Consider the following 17,563-nt stretch of genomic DNA (forward strand, 5'->3'; position numbering starts at 1 on the left):
CAGGAAAGCCTGCAGCCCCCAGGTGTGTGGGGCTACGCAAGCGGTTCCCAAAGAGCTTTAGAACAAGGCAGAGTTTTCCCTCCTGGCTCTTTTGGTGTGGGAATAATCTCCAGACATATTGTCATTTTTGTGCCTGGCGAGGCACCAAGTGGGAAAGGGTGGTTTTGAGGCTGAAGGCAGCAGGAAAGCCTGCAGCCCCCAGGTCTGTGGGGCTACACAAGCGGTTCCCAAAGAGCTTTAGAAGAAGGCATAGTTTTCCCTGCTGTCTCTTTGGGTGTGGGACCAATCTCCAGACATATGGCCATTTTTGGGCCTGGCTCGGCGCCAAGTGGTAAAGGATGGTTTTGAGGCTGAAGGCAGCAGGAAAAGCTGCAGCCCGCAGGTCTGTGGGGCTACGCAAGCGGTTCCCAAGAGCTTTAGAACAAGGCATAGCTTTCCCTGCTGGCTCTTTGGGCGTGGGACCAACCTCCAGACATATGGCCATTTTTGTGCCTGGCGTGGCGCCAAGTGGGAAAGGGTGGTTTTGAGGCTGAAGGCGCCAGAAAGGCCTGCAGCCCCCAGGTCTGTGGGCATATGCAAGCGGTTCCCAAAGAGCTTTAGAATACGGCATTGTTTTCCCTGCTGGCTCTTTGGGCGTGGGACCAATCTCCAGACATATCGCCATTTTTCTGCCTGGCGTGGCGCCAAGTGGGAAAGGGTGGTTTTGAGGCTGAAGGCAGCAGGAAAGCCTGCAGCCCCCAGGTCTGTTGGGCCACGCCAGGGGTTCCCAAAGAGCTTTAGAACAAGCCACAGTTTTCCCTGCTGGCTCTTTGGGTGTGGGACCAGTCTGCAGAGATATGTAGATTTTGGATGCTGGCTTCGCGCCAAGTGGGAAAGGGTGGTTTTGAGGCTGAAGGCAGCAGGAAAGCCTGCAGCCCCCAGGTCTGTGGGGCTACGCAAGCGGTTCCCAAAGAGCTTTAGAACAAGGCAGAGTTTTCCCTCCTGGCTCTTTTGGTGTTGGAATAATCTCCACACATATTGTCATTTTTGTGCCTGGCGAGGCACCAAGTGGGAAAGGGTGGTTTTGAGGCTGAAGGCAGCAGGAAAGCCTGCAGCCCCCAGGTCTGTGGGGCTACGCAAGCGGTTCCCAAAGAGCTTTAGAACAAGGCATAGTTTTCCCTGCTGGCTCTTTGAGCATGGGACCAATCTCCAGACATATGGACATTTTTGGGCCTGGCTCGGCGCCAAGTGGGAAAGGGTGGTTTTGAGGCTGAAGGCAGCAGGAAAGCCTGCAGCCCGCAGGTGTGTGGGGCTACGCAAGCGGTTCCCAAAGAGCTTTAGAACAAGGCAGAGTTTTCCGTCCTGGCTCTTTTGGTGTTGGAATAATCTCCAGACATATTGTCATTTTTGTGCCTGGCGCGGCGCCAAGTGGGAAAGTGTGGTTTTGAGGCTGAAGGCAGCAGGAAAGCCTGCAGCCCCCAGGTCTGTGGGGCTACGCAAGCGGTTCCCAAAGAGCTTTAGAACAAGGCATAGTTTTCCCTGCTGGCTCTTTGGGCGTGGGACCAATCTCCAGACATATGGCCATTTTTGGGCCTGGCTCGGCGCCAAGTGGGAAAGGGTGGTTTTGAGGCTGAAGGCAGCAGGAAAGCCTGCAGTCCCAAGGTCTGTGGGGCTACGCAAGCGGTTCCCAAAGAGCTTTAGAACAAGGCCTAGTTTTCCCTGCTGGCTCTTTGGGCGTGGGACCAACCTCCACACATATGGCCATTTTTGTGCCTGGCGTGGCGCCAAGTGGGAAAGGGTAGTTTTGAAGCTGAAGGCGCCAGAAAGGCCTGCAGCCCCCAGGTCTGTGGATCTACGCAAGCGGTTCCCAAAGAGCTTTAGAACAAGGCATTGTTTTCCCTGCTGGCTCTTTGGGCGTGGGACCAATCTCCAGACATATGGCCATTTTTGTGCCTGTCGCGGCGCCAAGTGGGAAAGGGTGGTTTTGAGGCTGAAGGCAGCAGGAAAGCCTGCAGCCCCCAGGTCTGTTGGGCTACGCCAGGGGTTCCCAAAGAGCTTTAGAACAAGCCACAGTTTTCCCTGCTGGCTCTTTGGGTGTGGGACCAGTCTGCAGAGATATGTAGATTTTGGATGCTGGCTCCGCGCCAAGTGGGAAAGGGTGGTTTTGAGGCTGAAGGCAGCAGGAAAGCCTTCAGCCCGCAGGTCTGTGGGGCTACGCAAGCGGTTCCCAAAGAGCTTTAGAACAAGGTATAGTTTTCCCTGCTGGCTCTTTGGGCGTGGGACCAATCTCCAGACATATGGCCATTTTTGTGCCTGGCGCTGCACCAAGTGGGAAAGGGTGGTTTTGAGGCTGAAGGCAGCAGGAAAGCCTGCAGCCCCCAGGTCTGTGGGGCCACACCAGTGGTTGCCAAAGAGCTTTAGAAGAAGGCAGAGTTTTCCCTGCTGGCTCTTTGGGCGTGGGACCAATCTCCAGACATATCGCCATTTTTCTGCCTGGCGTGGCGCCAAGTGGGAAAGGGTGGTTTTGAGGCTGAAGGCAGCAGGAAAGCCTGCAGCCCCCAGGTCTGTGGGGCTACGCAAGCGGTTCCCAAACAGCTTTAGAAGAAGCCACAGTTTTCCCTCCTAGCTCTTTGGGCGTCGGACCAGTCTCCAGACAACTATAGATTATGGAGGCTGGGGCCGCTCCAAGTGGGAAAGGGTGGTTTTGAGGCTGAAGGCAGCAGGAAAGCCTGCAGCCCCCAGGTCTGTGGGGCTACGCAAGCGGTTCCCAAAGAGCTTTACAACAAGGCCTAGTTTTCCCTGCTGGCTCTATGGGCGTGGGACCAGTCTCCAGACATATGGCCATTTTTGTGCCTGGCGCGGCGCCAAGTGGGAAAGGGTGGTTTTGAGGCTGAAGGCAGCAGGAAAGCCTGCAGCCCCCAGGTCTTTGGAGCTACGCAAGCGGTTCCCAAAGACCTTTACAACAAGGCTTAATTTTTCCTGCTGGCTCTTTGGGCGTGGGACCAATCTCCAGACATATGGCCATTTTTGTGCCTGGCGTGGCGCCAAGTGGGAAAGGGTGGTTTTGAGGCTGAAGGCAGCAGGAAAGCCTGCAGCCCCCAGGTGTGTGGGGCTACGTAAGCGGTTCCCAAAGAGCTTTAGAAGAAGGCAGAGTTTTCCCTCCTGACTCTTTGGGCGTGGGACCAATCTCCAGACATATGGCCATTTTTGTGCCTGACGCGGCGCCAAGTGGGAAAGGGTGGTTTTGAGGCTGAAGGCAGCAGGAAAGCCTGCAGCATCCAGGTGTGTGGGCTACGCAAGCGGTTCCCAAAGAGCTTTAGAACAAGGCAGAGTTTTCCCTGCTGGCTCTTTGGGCATGGGACCAACCTCCAGACATATGGCCATTTTTGTGCCTGGCGTGGCACCAAGTGGGAAAGGGTGGTTTTGAGGCTGAAGGCAGCAGGAAAGCCTTCAGCCCGCAGGTCTGTGGGGCTACGCAAGCGGTTCCCAAAGAGCTTTAGAACAAGGCAGAGTTTTCCCTCCTGGCTCTTTTGGTGTTGGAATAATCTCCACACATATTGTCATTTTTGTGCCTGGCGAGGCACCAAGTGGGAAAGGGTGGTTTTGAGGCTGAAGGCAGCAGGAAAGCCTGCAGCCCCCAGGTCTGTGGGGCTACGCAAGCGGTTCCCAAAGAGCTTTAGAAGAAGGCATAGTTTTCCCTGCTGGCTCTTTGGGCGTGGGACCAATCTCCAGACATATGGCCATTTTTGGGCCTGGCGTGGCGCCAAGTGGGAAAGGGTGGTTTTGAGGCTGAAGGCAGCAGGAAAGCCTGCAGCCCGCAGGTGTGTGGGGCTACGCAAGCGGTTCCCAAAGAGCTTTAGAACAAGGCAGAGTTTTCCCTCCTGGCTCTTTTGGTGTTGGAATAATCTCCAGACATATTGTCATTTTTGTGCCTGGCGAGGCACCAAGTGGGAAAGGGTGGTTTTGAGGCTGAAGGCAGCAGGAAAGCCTTCAGCACCCAGGTCTGTGTGGCTACGCAAGCAGCTCCCAAAGAGCTTTAGAACAAGGCATAGTTTTCCCTGCTGGCTCTTTGGGCGTGGGACCAATCTCCAGACATATGGCCATTTTTGGGCCTGGCTCGGCGCCAAGTGGGAAAGGGTGGTTTTGAGGCTGAAGGCAGCAGGAAAGCCTGCAGCCCCCAGGTCTGTGGGGCTACGCAAGCGGTTCCCAAAGAGCTTTAGAACAAGGCATAGTTTTCCCTGCTGGCTCTTTGGGCGTGGGACCAACCTCCAGACATATGGCCATTTTTGTGCCTGGCGTGGCGCCAAGTGGGAAAGGGTAGTTTTGAAGCTGAAGGCGCCAGAAAGGCCTGCAGCCCCCAGGTCTGTGGATCTACGCAAGCGGTTCCCAAAGAGCTTTAGAATACGGCATAGTTTTCCCTGCTGGCTCTTTGGGCGTGGGACCAATCTCCAGACATATGGCCATTTTTGTGCCTGGCGTGGCGCCAAGTGGGAAAGGGTGGTTTTGAGGCTGATGGCAGCAGGAAAGCCTGCAGCCCCCAGGTCTGTTGGGCCATGCCAGGGGTTCCCAAAGAGCTTTAGAACAAGGCATAGTTTTCCCTGCTGGCTCTTTGGGTGTGGGACCAGTCTGCAGAGATATGTAGATTTTGGATGCTGGCACCGCGCCAAGTGGGAAAGGGTGGTTTTGAGGCTGAAGGCAGCAGGAAAGCCTTCAGCCCCCAGGTCTGTGGGGCTACGCAAGCGGTTCCCAAAGAGCTTTAGAACAAGGCAGAGTTTTCCCTCCTGGCTCTTTGGGCGTGGGACCAATCTCCACACATATGTCCATTTTTGTGCCTGGCGCTGCACCAAGTGGGAAAGGGTGGTTTTGAGGCTGAAGGCAGCAGGAAAGCCTTCAGCCCGCAGGTCTGTGGGGCTACGCAAGCGGTTCCCAAAGAGCTTTAGAACAAGGTATAGTTTACCCTGCTGGCTCTTTGGGCGTGGGACCAATCTCCAGACATATTGCCATTTTTGTGCCTGGCGCTGCACCAAGTGGGAAAGGGTGGTTTTGAGGCTGAAGGCAGCAGGAAAGCCTGCAGCCCCCAGGTCTGTGGGGCTACGCAAGCGGTTCCCAAAGAGCTTTAGAACAAGGCAGAGTTTTCCCTCCTGGCTCTTTTGGTGTTGGAATAATCTCCACACATATTGTCATTTTTGTGCCTGGCGAGGCACCAAGTGGGAAAGGGTGGTTTTGAGGCTGAAGGCAGCAGGAAAGCCTGCAGCCCCCAGGTCTGTGGGGCTACGCAAGCAGCTACCAAAGAGCTTTAGAAGAAGGCATAGTTTTCCCTGCTGGCTCTTTGGGCGTGGGACCAATCTCCAGACATATGGCCATTTTTGGGCCTGGCTCGGCGCCAAGTGGGAAAGGGTGGTTTTGAGGCTGAAGGCAGCAGGAAAGCCTGCAGCCCGCAGGTGTGTGGGGCTACGCAAGCGGTTCCCAAAGAGCTTTCGAACAAGGCATAGTTTTCCCTGCTGGCTCTTTGGGCGTGGGACCAACCTCCACACATATGGCCATTTTTCTGCCTGGCGTGGCGCCAAGTGGGAAAGGGTAGTTTTGAAGCTGAAGGCACCAGAAAGGCCTGCAGCCCCCAGGTCTGTGGATCTACGCAAGCGGTTCCCAAAGAGCTTTAGAATACGGCATAGTTTTCCCTGCTGGCTCTTTGGGCGTGGGACCAATCTCCAGACATATGGCCATTTTTGTGCCTGGCGTGGCGCCAAGTGGGAAAGGGTGGTTTTGAGGCTGATGGCAGCAGGAAAGCCTGCAGCCCCCAGGTCTGTTGGGCCATGCCAGGGGTTCCCAAAGAGCTTTAGAACAAGCCACAGTTTTCCCTGCTGGCTCTTTGGGTGTGGGACCAGTCTGCAGAGATATGTAGATTTTGGATGCTGGCTCCGCGCCAAGTGGGAAAGGGTGGTTTTGAGGCTGAAGGCAGCAGGAAAGCCTTCAGCCCCCAGGTCTGTGGGGCTACGCAAGCGGTTCCCAAAGAGCTTTAGAACAAGGTATAGTTTTCCCTGCTGGCTCTTTGGGCGTGGGACCAATCTCCAGACATATTGCCATTTTTGTGCCTGGCGCAGCGCCAAGTGGGAAAGGATGGTTTTGAGGCTGAAGGCAGCAGGAAAGCCTGCAGCCCCCAGGTCTGTGGGGCCACACCAGTGGTTGCCAAAGAGCTTTAGAACAAGGCATAGTTTTCCCTGCTGGCTCTTTGGGCGTGGGAACAATCTCCAGACATATCGCCATTTTTCTGCCTGGCGTGGCGCCAAGTGGGAAAGGGTGGTTTTGAGGCTGAAGGCAGCAGGAAAGCCTGCAGCCCCCAGGTCTGTGGGGCTACGCAAGCGGTTCCCAAACAGCTTTAGAAGAAGCCACAGTTTTCCCTCCTAGCTCTTTGGGCGTGTGACCAGTCTCCAGACAACTGTAGATTATGGAGGCTGGGGCCGCTCCAAGTGGGAAAGAGTGGTTTTGAGGCTGAAGGCAGCAGGAAAGCCTGCAGCCCCCAGGTGTGTGGGGCTACGCAAGCGGTTCCCAAAGAGCTTTAGAACAAGGCCTAGTTTTCCCTGCTGGCTCTATGGGCGTGGGACCAGTCTCCAGACATATGGCCATTTTTGTGCCTGGCGCGGCGCCAAGTGGGAAAGGGTGGTTTTGAGGCTGAAGGCAGCAGGAAAGCCTGCAGCCCCCAGGTCTTTGGAGCTACGCAAGCGGTTCCCAAAGACCTTTACAACAAGGCTTAATTTTTCCTGCTGGCTCTTTGGGCGTGGGACCAATCTCCAGACATATGGCCATTTTTGTGCCTGGCGCGGCGCCAAGTGGGAAAGGGTGGTTTTGAGGCTGAAGGCGCCAGAAAGGCCTGCAGCCCGCAGGTCTGTGAGCATATGCAAGCGGTTCCCAAAGAGCTTTACAATACGGCATTGTTTTCCCTGCTGGCTCTTTGGGCGTGGGACCAATCTCCAGACATATGGCCATTTTTGTGCCTGGCGTGGCGCCAAGTGGGAAAGGGTGGTTTTGAGGCTGAAGGCAGCAGGAAAGCCTGCAGCCCCCAGGTCTGTGGGGCTACGCAAGCGGTTCCCAAAGAGCTTTAGAAGAAGGCAGAGCTTTCCCTCCTGACTCTTTGGGCGTGGGACCAATCTCCAGACATATGGCCATTTTTGTGCCTGACTCGGCGCCAAGTAGGAAAGGGTGGTTTTGAGGCTGAAGGCAGCAGGAAAGCCTGCAGCCCCCAGGTGTGTGGGCTACGCAAGCGGTTCCCAAAGAGCTTTAGAACAAGGCATAGTTTTCCCTGCTGGCTCTTTGGGCGTGGGACCAACCACCAGACGTATGGCCATTTTTGTGCCTGGCACGGCGCCAAGTGGGAAAGGGTGGTTTTGAGGCTGAAATCGCCAGAAAAGCCTGCAGAACCCAGGTCTGTGGGGCTACGCAAGCGGTTCCCAAAGAGCTTTAGAACAAGGCATAGTTTTCCCTGCTGGCTCTATGGGCGTGGGGCCAGTCTGCAGACATATGGCCATTTTTGTGCCTGTCGCGGCGCCAAGTGGGAAAGGGTGGTTTTGAGGCTGAAGGCAGCAGGAAAGCCTGCAGCCCCCAGGTGTGTGGGGCTACGCAAGCGGTTCCCAAAGACCTTTACAACAAGGCTTAATTTTTCCTGCTGGCTCTTTGGGTGTGGGACCAATCTCCAGACATATGGCCATTTTTGGGCCTGGCTCGGCGCCAAGTGGGAAAGGGTGGTTTTGAGGCTGAAGGCAGCAGGAAAGCCTGCAGCCCCCAGGTGTGTGGGGCTACGCAAGCGGTTCCCAAAGAGCTTTAGAACAAGGCAGAGTTTTCCCTCCTGGCTCTTTGGGCGTGGGACCAATCTCCAGCCATATGGCCATTTTTCTGCCTGGCGTGGCACCAAGTGGGAAAGGGTGGTTTTGAGGCTGAAGGCAGCAGGAAAGCCTGCAGCCCCCAGGTGTGTGGGCTACGCAAGCGGTTCCCAAAGAGCTTTAGAACAAGGCATAGTTTTCCCTGCTGGCTCTTTGGGCGTGGGACCAACCTCCAGACATATGGCCATTTTTGTGCCTGGCGTGGCACCAAGGGGGAAAGGGTGGTTTTGAGGCTGAAGGCAGCAGGAAAGCCTGCAGCCCCCAGGTCTGTGGGCCACGCAAGCAGTTCCCAAAGAGCTTTAGAAGAAGGCATAGTTTTCCCTCCTGGCTCTTTGGGCGTGGGACCAACCTCCAGACATATGGCCATTTTTGTGCCTGGCGCGGCGCCAAGTGGGAAAGGGTGGTTTTGAGGCTGAAGGCAGCAGGAAAGCCTGCAGCCCCCAGGTGTGTGGGGCTACGCAAGCGGTTCCCAAAGAGCTTTAGAACAAGGCATAGTTTTCCCTCCTGGCTCTTTGGGCGTGGGACCAACCTCCACACATATGGCCATTTTTGTGCCTGGCGCTGCACCAAGTGGGAAAGGGTGGTTTTGAGGCTGAAGGCAGCAGGAAAGCCTTCAGCCCGCAGGTCTGTGGGGCTACGCAAGCGGTTCCCAAAGAGCTTTAGAACAAGGTATAGTTTTCCCTCCTGGCTCTTTGGGCGTGGGACCAATCTCCAGACATATTGCCATTTTTGTGCCTGGCGCTGCACCAAGTGGGAAAGGGTGGTTTTGAGGCTGAAGGCAGCAGGAAAGCCTGCAGCCCCCAGGTCTGTGGGGCTACGCAAGCGGTTCCCAAAGAGCTTTAGAACAAGGCAGAGTTTTCCCTCCTGGCTCTTTTGGTGTTGGAATAATCTCCAGACATATTGTCATTTTTGTGCCTGGCGAGGCACCAAGTGGGAAAGGGTGGTTTTGAGGCTGAAGGCAGCAGGAAAGCCTGCAGCACCCAGGTCTGTGTGGCTACGCAAGCAGCTACCAAAGAGCTTTAGAACAAGGCATAGTTTTCCCTGCTGGCTCTTTGGGCGTGGGACCAATCTCCAGACATATGGCCATTTTTGGGCCTGGCTCGGCGCCAAGTGGGAAAGGGTGGTTTTGAGGCTGAAGGCAGCAGGAAAGCCTGCAGCCCGCAGGTGTGTGGGGCTACGCAAGCGGTTCCCAAAGAGCTTTAGAACAAGGCATAGTTTTCCCTGCTGGCTCTTTGGGCGTGGGACCAACCTCCACACATATGGCCATTTTTGTGCCTGGCGTGGCGCCAAGTGGGAAAGGGTAGTTTTGAAGCTGAAGGCGCCAGAAAGGCCTGCAGCCCCCAGGTCTGTGGATCTACGCAAGCGGTTCCCAAAGAGCTTTAGAATACGGCATAGTTTTCCCTGCTGGCTCTTTGGGCGTGGGACCAATCTCCAGACATATGGCCATTTTTGTGCCTGGCGTGGCGCCAAGTGGGAAAGGGTGGTTTTGAGGCTGATGGCAGCAGGAAAGCCTGCAGCCCCCAGGTCTGTTGGGCCATGCCAGGGGTTCCCAAAGAGCTTTAGAACAAGCCACAGTTTTCCCTGCTGGCTCTTTGGGTGTGGGACCAGTCTGCAGAGATATGTAGATTTTGGATGCTGGCACCGCGCCAAGTGGGAAAGGGTGGTTTTGAGGCTGAAGGCAGCAGGAAAGCCTGCAGCCCGCAGGCATGTGGGGCTACGCAAGCGGTTCCCAAAGAGCTTTAGAACAAGGTATAGTTTTCCCTGCTGGCTCTTTGGGCGTGGGACCAATCTCCAGACATATTGCCATTTTTGTGCCTGGCGCTGCACCAAGTGGGAAAGGATGGTTTTGAGGCTGAAGGCAGCAGGAAAGCCTGCAGCCCCCAGGTCTGTGGGGCCACACCAGTGGTTGCCAAAGAGCTTTAGAAGAAGGCATAGTTTTCCCTGCTGGCTCTTTGGGCGTGGGAACAATCTCCAGACATATCGCCATTTTTCTGCCTGGCGTGGCGCCAAGTGGGAAAGGGTGGTTTTGAGGCTGAAGGCAGCAGGAAAGCCTGCAGCCCCCAGGTCTGTGGGGCTACGCAAGCGGTTCCCAAACAGCTTTAGAAGAAGCCACAGTTTTCCCTCCTAGCTCTTTGGGCGTGGGACCAGTCTCCAGACAACTGTAGATTATGGAGGCTGGGGCCGCTCCAAGTGGGAAAGAGTGGTTTTGAGGCTGAAGGCAGCAGGAAAGCCTGCAGCCTCCAGGTGTGTGGGGCTACGCAAGCGGTTCCCAAAGAGCTTTAGAACAAGGCATAGTTTTCCCTGCTGGCTCTTTGGGCGTGGGACCAACCACCAGACGTATGGCCATTTTTGTGCCTGGCACGGCGCCAAGTGGGAAAGGGTGGTTTTGAGGCTGAAATCGCCAGAAAAGCCTGCAGAACCCAGGTCTGTGGGGCTACGCAAGCGGTTCCCAAAGAGCTTTAGAACAAGGCATAGTTTTCCCTGCTGGCTCTATGGGCGTGGGGCCAGTCTGCAGACATATGGCCATTTTTGTGCCTGTCGCGGCGCCAAGTGGGAAAGGGTGGTTTTGAGGCTGAAGGCAGCAGGAAAGCCTGCAGCCCCCAGGTGTGTGGGGCTACGCAAGCGGTTCCCAAAGACCTTTACAACAAGGCTTAATTTTTCCTGCTGGCTCTTTGGGTGTGGGACCAATCTCCAGACATATGGCCATTTTTGGGCCTGGCTCGGCGCCAAGTGGGAAAGGGTGGTTTTGAGGCTGAAGGCAGCAGGAAAGCCTGCAGCCCCCAGGTGTGTGGGGCTACGCAAGCGGTTCCCAAAGAGCTTTAGAACAAGGCATAGTTTTCCCTCCTGGCTCTTTGGGCGTGGGACCAATCTCCAGCCATATGGCCATTTTTCTGCCTGGCGTGGCACCAAGTGGGAAAGGGTGGTTTTGAGGCTGAAGGCAGCAGGAAAGCCTGCAGCCCCCAGGTGTGTGGGCTACGCAAGCGGTTCCCAAAGAGCTTTAGAACAAGGCATAGTTTTCCCTGCTGGCTCTTTGGGCGTGGGACCAACCTCCAGACATATGGCCATTTTTGTGCCTGGCGTGGCACCAAGGGGGAAAGGGTGGTTTTGAGGCTGAAGGCAGCAGGAAAGCCTGCAGCCCCCAGGTCTGTGGGCCACGCAAGCAGTTCCCAAAGAGTTTTAGAAGAAGGCATAGTTTTCCCTCCTGGCTCTTTGGGCGTGGGACCAACCTCCAGACATATGGCCATTTTTGTGCCTGGCGCGGCGCCAAGTGGGAAAGGGTGGTTTTGAGGCTGAAGGCAGCAGGAAAGCCTGCAGCCCCCAGGTGTGTGGGGCTACGCAAGCGGTTCCCAAAGAGCTTTAGAACAAGGCATAGTTTTCCCTCCTGGCTCTTTGGGCGTGGGACCAACCTCCACACATATGGCCATTTTTGTGCCTGGCGCTGCACCAAGTGGGAAAGGGTGGTTTTGAGGCTGAAGGCAGCAGGAAAGCCTTCAGCCCGCAGGTCTGTGGGGCTACGCAAGCGGTTCCCAAAGAGCTTTAGAACAAGGTATAGTTTTCCCTCCTGGCTCTTTGGGCGTGGGACCAATCTCCAGACATATTGCCATTTTTGTGCCTGGCGCTGCACCAAGTGGGAAAGGGTGGTTTTGAGGCTGAAGGCAGCAGGAAAGCCTGCAGCCCCCAGGTCTGTGGGGCTACGCAAGCGGTTCCCAAAGAGCTTTAGAACAAGGCAGAGTTTTCCCTCCTGGCTCTTTTGGTGTTGGAATAATCTCCAGACATATTGTCATTTTTGTGCCTGGCGAGGCACCAAGTGGGAAAGGGTGGTTTTGAGGCTGAAGGCAGCAGGAAAGCCTGCAGCACCCAGGTCTGTGTGGCTACGCAAGCAGCTACCAAAGAGCTTTAGAACAAGGCATAGTTTTCCCTGCTGGCTCTTTGGGCGTGGGACCAATCTCCAGACATATGGCCATTTTTGGGCCTGGCTCGGCGCCAAGTGGGAAAGGGTGGTTTTGAGGCTGAAGGCAGCAGGAAAGCCTGCAGCCCGCAGGTGTGTGGGGCTACGCAAGCGGTTCCCAAAGAGCTTTAGAACAAGGCATAGTTTTCCCTGCTGGCTCTTTGGGCGTGGGACCAACCTCCACACATATGGCCATTTTTGTGCCTGGCGTGGCGCCAAGTGGGAAAGGGTAGTTTTGAAGCTGAAGGCGCCAGAAAGGCCTGCAGCCCCCAGGTCTGTGGATCTACGCAAGCGGTTCCCAAAGAGCTTTAGAATACGGCATAGTTTTCCCTGCTGGCTCTTTGGGCGTGGGACCAATCTCCAGACATATGGCCATTTTTGTGCCTGGCGTGGCGCCAAGTGGGAAAGGGTGGTTTTGAGGCTGATGGCAGCAGGAAAGCCTGCAGCCCCCAGGTCTGTTGGGCCATGCCAGGGGTTCCCAAAGAGCTTTAGAACAAGCCACAGTTTTCCCTGCTGGCTCTTTGGGTGTGGGACCAGTCTGCAGAGATATGTAGATTTTGGATGCTGGCACCGCGCCAAGTGGGAAAGGGTGGTTTTGAGGCTGAAGGCAGCAGGAAAGCCTGCAGCCCGCAGGTCTGTGGGGCTACGCAAGCGGTTCCCAAAGAGCTTTAGAACAAGGTATAGTTTTCCCTGCTGGCTCTTTGGGCGTGGGACCAATCTCCAGACATATTGCCATTTTTGTGCCTGGCGCTGCACCAAGTGGGAAAGGATGGTTTTGAGGCTGAAGGCAGCAGGAAAGCCTGCAGCCCCCAGGTCTGTGGGGCCACACCAGTGGTTGCCAAAGAGCTTTAGAAGAAGGCATAGTTTTCCCTGCTGGCTCTTTGGGCGTGGGAACAATCTCCAGACATATCGCCATTTTTCTGCCTGGCGTGGCGCCAAGTGGGAAAGGGTGGTTTTGAGGCTGAAGGCAGCAGGAAAGCCTGCAGCCACCAGGTCTGTGGGGCTACGCAAGCGGTTCCCAAACAGCTTTAGAAGAAGCCACAGTTTTCCCTCCTAGCTCTTTGGGCGTGGGACCAGTCTCCAGACAACTGTAGATTATGGAGGCTGGGGCCGCTCCAAGTGGGAAAGAGTGGTTTTGAGGCTGAAGGCAGCAGGAAAGCCTGCAGCCCCCAGGTGTGTGGGGCTACGCAAGCGGTTCCCAAAGAGCTTTAGAACAAGGCCTAGTTTTCCCTGCTGGCTCTATGGGCGTGGGACCAGTCTCCAGACATATGGCCATTTTTGTGCCTGGCGCGGCGCCAAGTGGGAAAGGGTGGTTTTGAGGCTGAAGGCAGCAGGAAAGCCTGCAGCCCCCAGGTCTTTGGAGCTACGCAAGCGGTTCCCAAAGACCTTTACAACAAGGCTTAATTTTTCCTGCTGGCTCTTTGGGCGTGGGACCAATCTCCAGACATATGGCCATTTTTGTGCCTGGCGCGGCGCCAAGTGGGAAAGGGTGGTTTTGAGGCTGAAGGCGCCAGAAAGGCCTGCAGCCCCCAGGTCTGTGAGCATATGCAAGCGGTTCCCAAAGAGCTTTAGAATACGGCATTGTTTTCCCTGCTGGCTCTTTGGGCGTGGGACCAATCTCCAGACATATGGACATTTTTGGGCCTGGCTCGGCGCCAAGTGGGAAAGGGTGGTTTTGAGGCTGAAGGCAGCAGGAAAGCCTGCAGCCCCCAGGTGTGTGGGGCTACGCAAGCGGTTCCCAAAGACCTTTACAACAAGGCTTAATTTTTCCTGCTGGCTCTTTGGGTGTGGGACCAATCTCCAGACATATGGCCATTTTTGGGCCTGGCTCGGCGCCAAGTGGGAAAGGGTGGTTTTGAGGCTGAAGGCAGCAGGAAAGCCTGCAGCCCCCAGGTGTGTGGGGCTACGCAAGCGGTTCCCAAAGAGCTTTAGAACAAGGCAGAGTTTTCCCTCCTGGCTCTTTGGGCGTGGGACCAATCTCCAGCCATATGGCCATTTTTGTGCCTGGCGTGGCACCAAGTGGGAAAGGGTGGTTTTGAGGCTGAAGGCAGCAGGAAAGCCTGCAGACCCCAGGTGTGTGGGCTACGCAAGCGGTTCCCAAAGAGCTTTAGAACAAGGCATAGTTTTCCCTGCTGGCTCTTTGGGCGTGGGACCAACCTCCAGACATATGGCCATTTTTGTGCCTGGCGTGGCGCCAAGTGGGAAAGGGTAGTTTTGAAGCTGAAGGCGCCAGAAAGGCCTGCAGCCCCCAGGTCTGTGGATCTACGCAAGCGGTTCCCAAAGAGCTTTAGAATACGGCATAGTTTTCCCTGCTGGCTCTTTGGGCGTGGGACCAATCTCCAGACATATGGCCATTTTTGTGCCTGGCGTGGCGCCAAGTGGGAAAGGGTGGTTTTGAGGCTGATGGCAGCAGGAAAGCCTGCAGCCCCCAGGTCTGTTGGGCCATGCCAGGGGTTCCCAAAGAGCTTTAGAACAAGCCACAGTTTTCCCTGCTGGCTCTTTGGGTGTGGGACCAGTCTGCAGAGATATGTAGATTTTGGATGCTGGCACCGCGCCAAGTGGGAAAGGGTGGTTTTGAGGCTGAAGGCAGCAGGAAAGCCTTCAGCCCCCAGGTCTGTGGGGCTACGCAAGCGGTTCCCAAAGAGCTTTAGAACAAGGCACAGTTTTCCCTCCTGGCTCTTTGGGCGTGGGACCAACCTCCACACATATGTCCATTTTTGTGCCTGGCGCTGCACCAAGTGGGAAAGGGTGGTTTTGAGGCTGAAGGCAGCAGGAAAGCCTTCAGCCCGCAGGTCTGTGGGGCTACGCAAGCGGTTCCCAAAGAGCTTTAGAACAAGGTATAGTTTTCCCTGCTGGCTCTTTGGGCGTGGGACCAATCTCCAGACATATTGCCATTTTTGTGCCTGGCGCTGCACCAAGTGGGAAAGGGTGGTTTTGAGGCTGAAGGCAGCAGGAAAGCCTGCAGCCCCCAGGTCTGTGGGGCTACGCAAGCGGTTCCCAAAGAGCTTTAGAACAAGGCAGAGTTTTCCCTCCTGGCTCTTTTGGTGTTGGAATAATCTCCACACATATTGTCATTTTTGTGCCTGGCGAGGCACCAAGTGGGAAAGGGTGGTTTTGAGGCTGAAGGCAGCAGGAAAGCCTGCAGCCCCCAGGTCTGTGGGGCTACGCAAGCGGTTCCCAAAGAGCTTTAGAAGAAGGCATAGTTTTCCCTGCTGGCTCTTTGGGCGTGGGACCAATCTCCAGACATATGGCCATTTTTGGGCCTGGCTCGGCGCCAAGTGGGAAAGGGTGGTTTTGAGGCTGAAGGCAGCAGGAAAGCCTGCAGACCCCAGGTGTGTGGGGCTACGCAAGCGGTTCCCAAAGAGCTTTAGAACAAGGCAGAGTTTTCCCTGCTGGCTCTTTTGGTGTTGGAATAATCTCCAGACATATTGTCATTTTTGTGCCTGGCGAGGCACCAAGTGGGAAAGGGTGGTTTTGAGGCTGAAGGCAGCAGGAAAGCCTTCAGCACCCAGGTCTGTGTGGCTACGCAAGCAGCTCCCAAAGAGCTTTAGAAGAAGGCATAGTTTTCCCTGCTGGCTCTTTGGGCGTGGGACCAATCTCCAGACATATGGCCATTTTTGGGCCTGGCTCGGCGCCAAGTGGGAAAGGGTGGTTTTGAGGCTGAAGGCAGCAGGAAAGCCTGCAGCCCGCAGGTGTGTGGGGCTACGCAAGCGGTTCCCAAAGAGCTTTAGAACAAGGCAGAGTTTTCCCTGCTGGCTCTTTGGGCGTGGGACCAACCTCCACACATATGGCCATTTTTCTGCCTGGCGTGGCGCCAAGTGGGAAAGGGTAGTTTTGAAGCTGAAGGCGCCAGAAAGGCCTGCAGCCCCCAGGTCTGTGGATCTACGCAAGCGGTTCCCAAAGAGCTTTAGAATACGGCATAGTTTTCCCTGCTGGCTCTTTGGGCGTGGGACCAATCTCCAGACATATGGCCATTTTTGTGCCTGGCGTGGCGCCAAGTGGGAAAGGGTGGTTTTGAGGCTGATGGCAGCAGGAAAGCCTGCAGCCCCCAGGTCTGTTGGGCCATGCCAGGGGTTCCCAAAGAGCTTTAGAACAAGCCACAGTTTTCCCTGCTGGCTCTTTGGGTGTGGGACCAGTCTGCAGAGATATGTAGATTTTGGATGCTGGCACCGCGCCAAGTGGGAAAGGGTGGTTTTGAGGCTGAAGGCAGCAGGAAAGCCTTCAGCCCCCAGGTCTGTGGGGCTACGCAAGCGGTTCCCAAAGAGCTTTAGAACAAGGTATAGTTTTCCCTGCTGGCTCTTTGGGCGTGGGACCAATCTCCAGACATATTGCCATTCTTGTGCCTGGCGCTGCACCAAGTGGGAAAGGATGGTTTTGAGGCTGAAGGCAGCAGGAAAGCCTGCAGCCCCCAGGTCTGTGGGGCCACACCAGTGGTTGCCAAAGAGCTTTAGAAGAAGGCATAGTTTTCCCTGCTGGCTCTTTGGGCGTGGGAACAATCTCCAGACATATCGCCATTTTTCTGCCTGGCGTGGCGCCAAGTGGGAAAGGGTGGTTTTGAGGCTGAAGGCAGCAGGAAAGCCTGCAGCCCCCAGGTCTGTGGGGCTACGCAAGCGGTTCCCAAACAGCTTTAGAAGAAGCCACAGTTTTCCCTCCTAGCTCTTTGGGCGTGGGACCAGTCTCCAGACAACTGTAGATTATGGAGGCTGGGGCCGCTCCAAGTGGGAAAGAGTGGTTTTGAGGCTGAAGGCAGCAGGAAAGCCTGCAGCCCCCAGGTGTGTGGGGCTACGCAAGCGGTTCCCAAAGAGCTTTAGAATACGGCATTGTTTTCCCTGCTGGCTCTTTGGGCGTGGGACCAATCTCCAGACATATGGCCATTTTTGTGCCTGGCGTGGCGCCAAGTGGGAAAGGGTGGTTTTGAGGCTGAAGGCAGCAGGAAAGCCTGCAGCCCCCAGGTCTGTGGGGCTACGCAAGCGGTTCCCAAAGAGCTTTAGAAGAAGGCAGAGCTTTCCCTCCTGACTCTTTGGGCGTGGGACCAATCTCCAGACATATGGCCATTTTTGTGCCTGACTCGGCGCCAAGTAGGAAAGGGTGGTTTTGAGGCTGAAGGCAGCAGGAAAGCCTGCAGCCCCCAGGTGTGTGGGCTACGCAAGCGGTTCCCAAAGAGCTTTAGAACAAGGCATAGTTTTCCCTGCTGGCTCTTTGGGCGTGGGACCAACCACCAGACGTATGGCCATTTTTGTGCCTGGCACGGCGCCAAGTGGGAAAGGGTGGTTTTGAGGCTGAAATCGCCAGAAAAGCCTGCAGAACCCAGGTCTGTGGGGCTACGCAAGCGGTTCCCAAAGAGCTTTAGAACAAGGCATAGTTTTCCCTGCTGGCTCTATGGGCGTGGGGCCAGTCTGCAGACATATGGCCATTTTTGTGCCTGTCGCGGCGCCAAGTGGGAAAGGGTGGTTTTGAGGCTGAAGGCAGCAGGAAAGCCTGCAGCCCCCAGGTGTGTGGGGCTACGCAAGCGGTTCCCAAAGACCTTTACAACAAGGCTTAATTTTTCCTGCTGGCTCTTTGGGTGTGGGACCAATCTCCAGACATATGGCCATTTTTGGGCCTGGCTCGGCGCCAAGTGGGAAAGGGTGGTTTTGAGGCTGAAGGCAGCAGGAAAGCCTGCAGCCCCCAGGTGTGTGGGGCTACGCAAGCGGTTCCCAAAGAGCTTTAGAACAAGGCAGAGTTTTCCCTCCTGGCTCTTTGGGCGTGGGACCAATCTCCA

This window comes from Larus michahellis, chromosome 20 (genome assembly GCF_964199755.1).
Source record: "Larus michahellis chromosome 20, bLarMic1.1, whole genome shotgun sequence".
NCBI lineage: Eukaryota > Metazoa > Chordata > Aves > Charadriiformes > Laridae > Larus > Larus michahellis.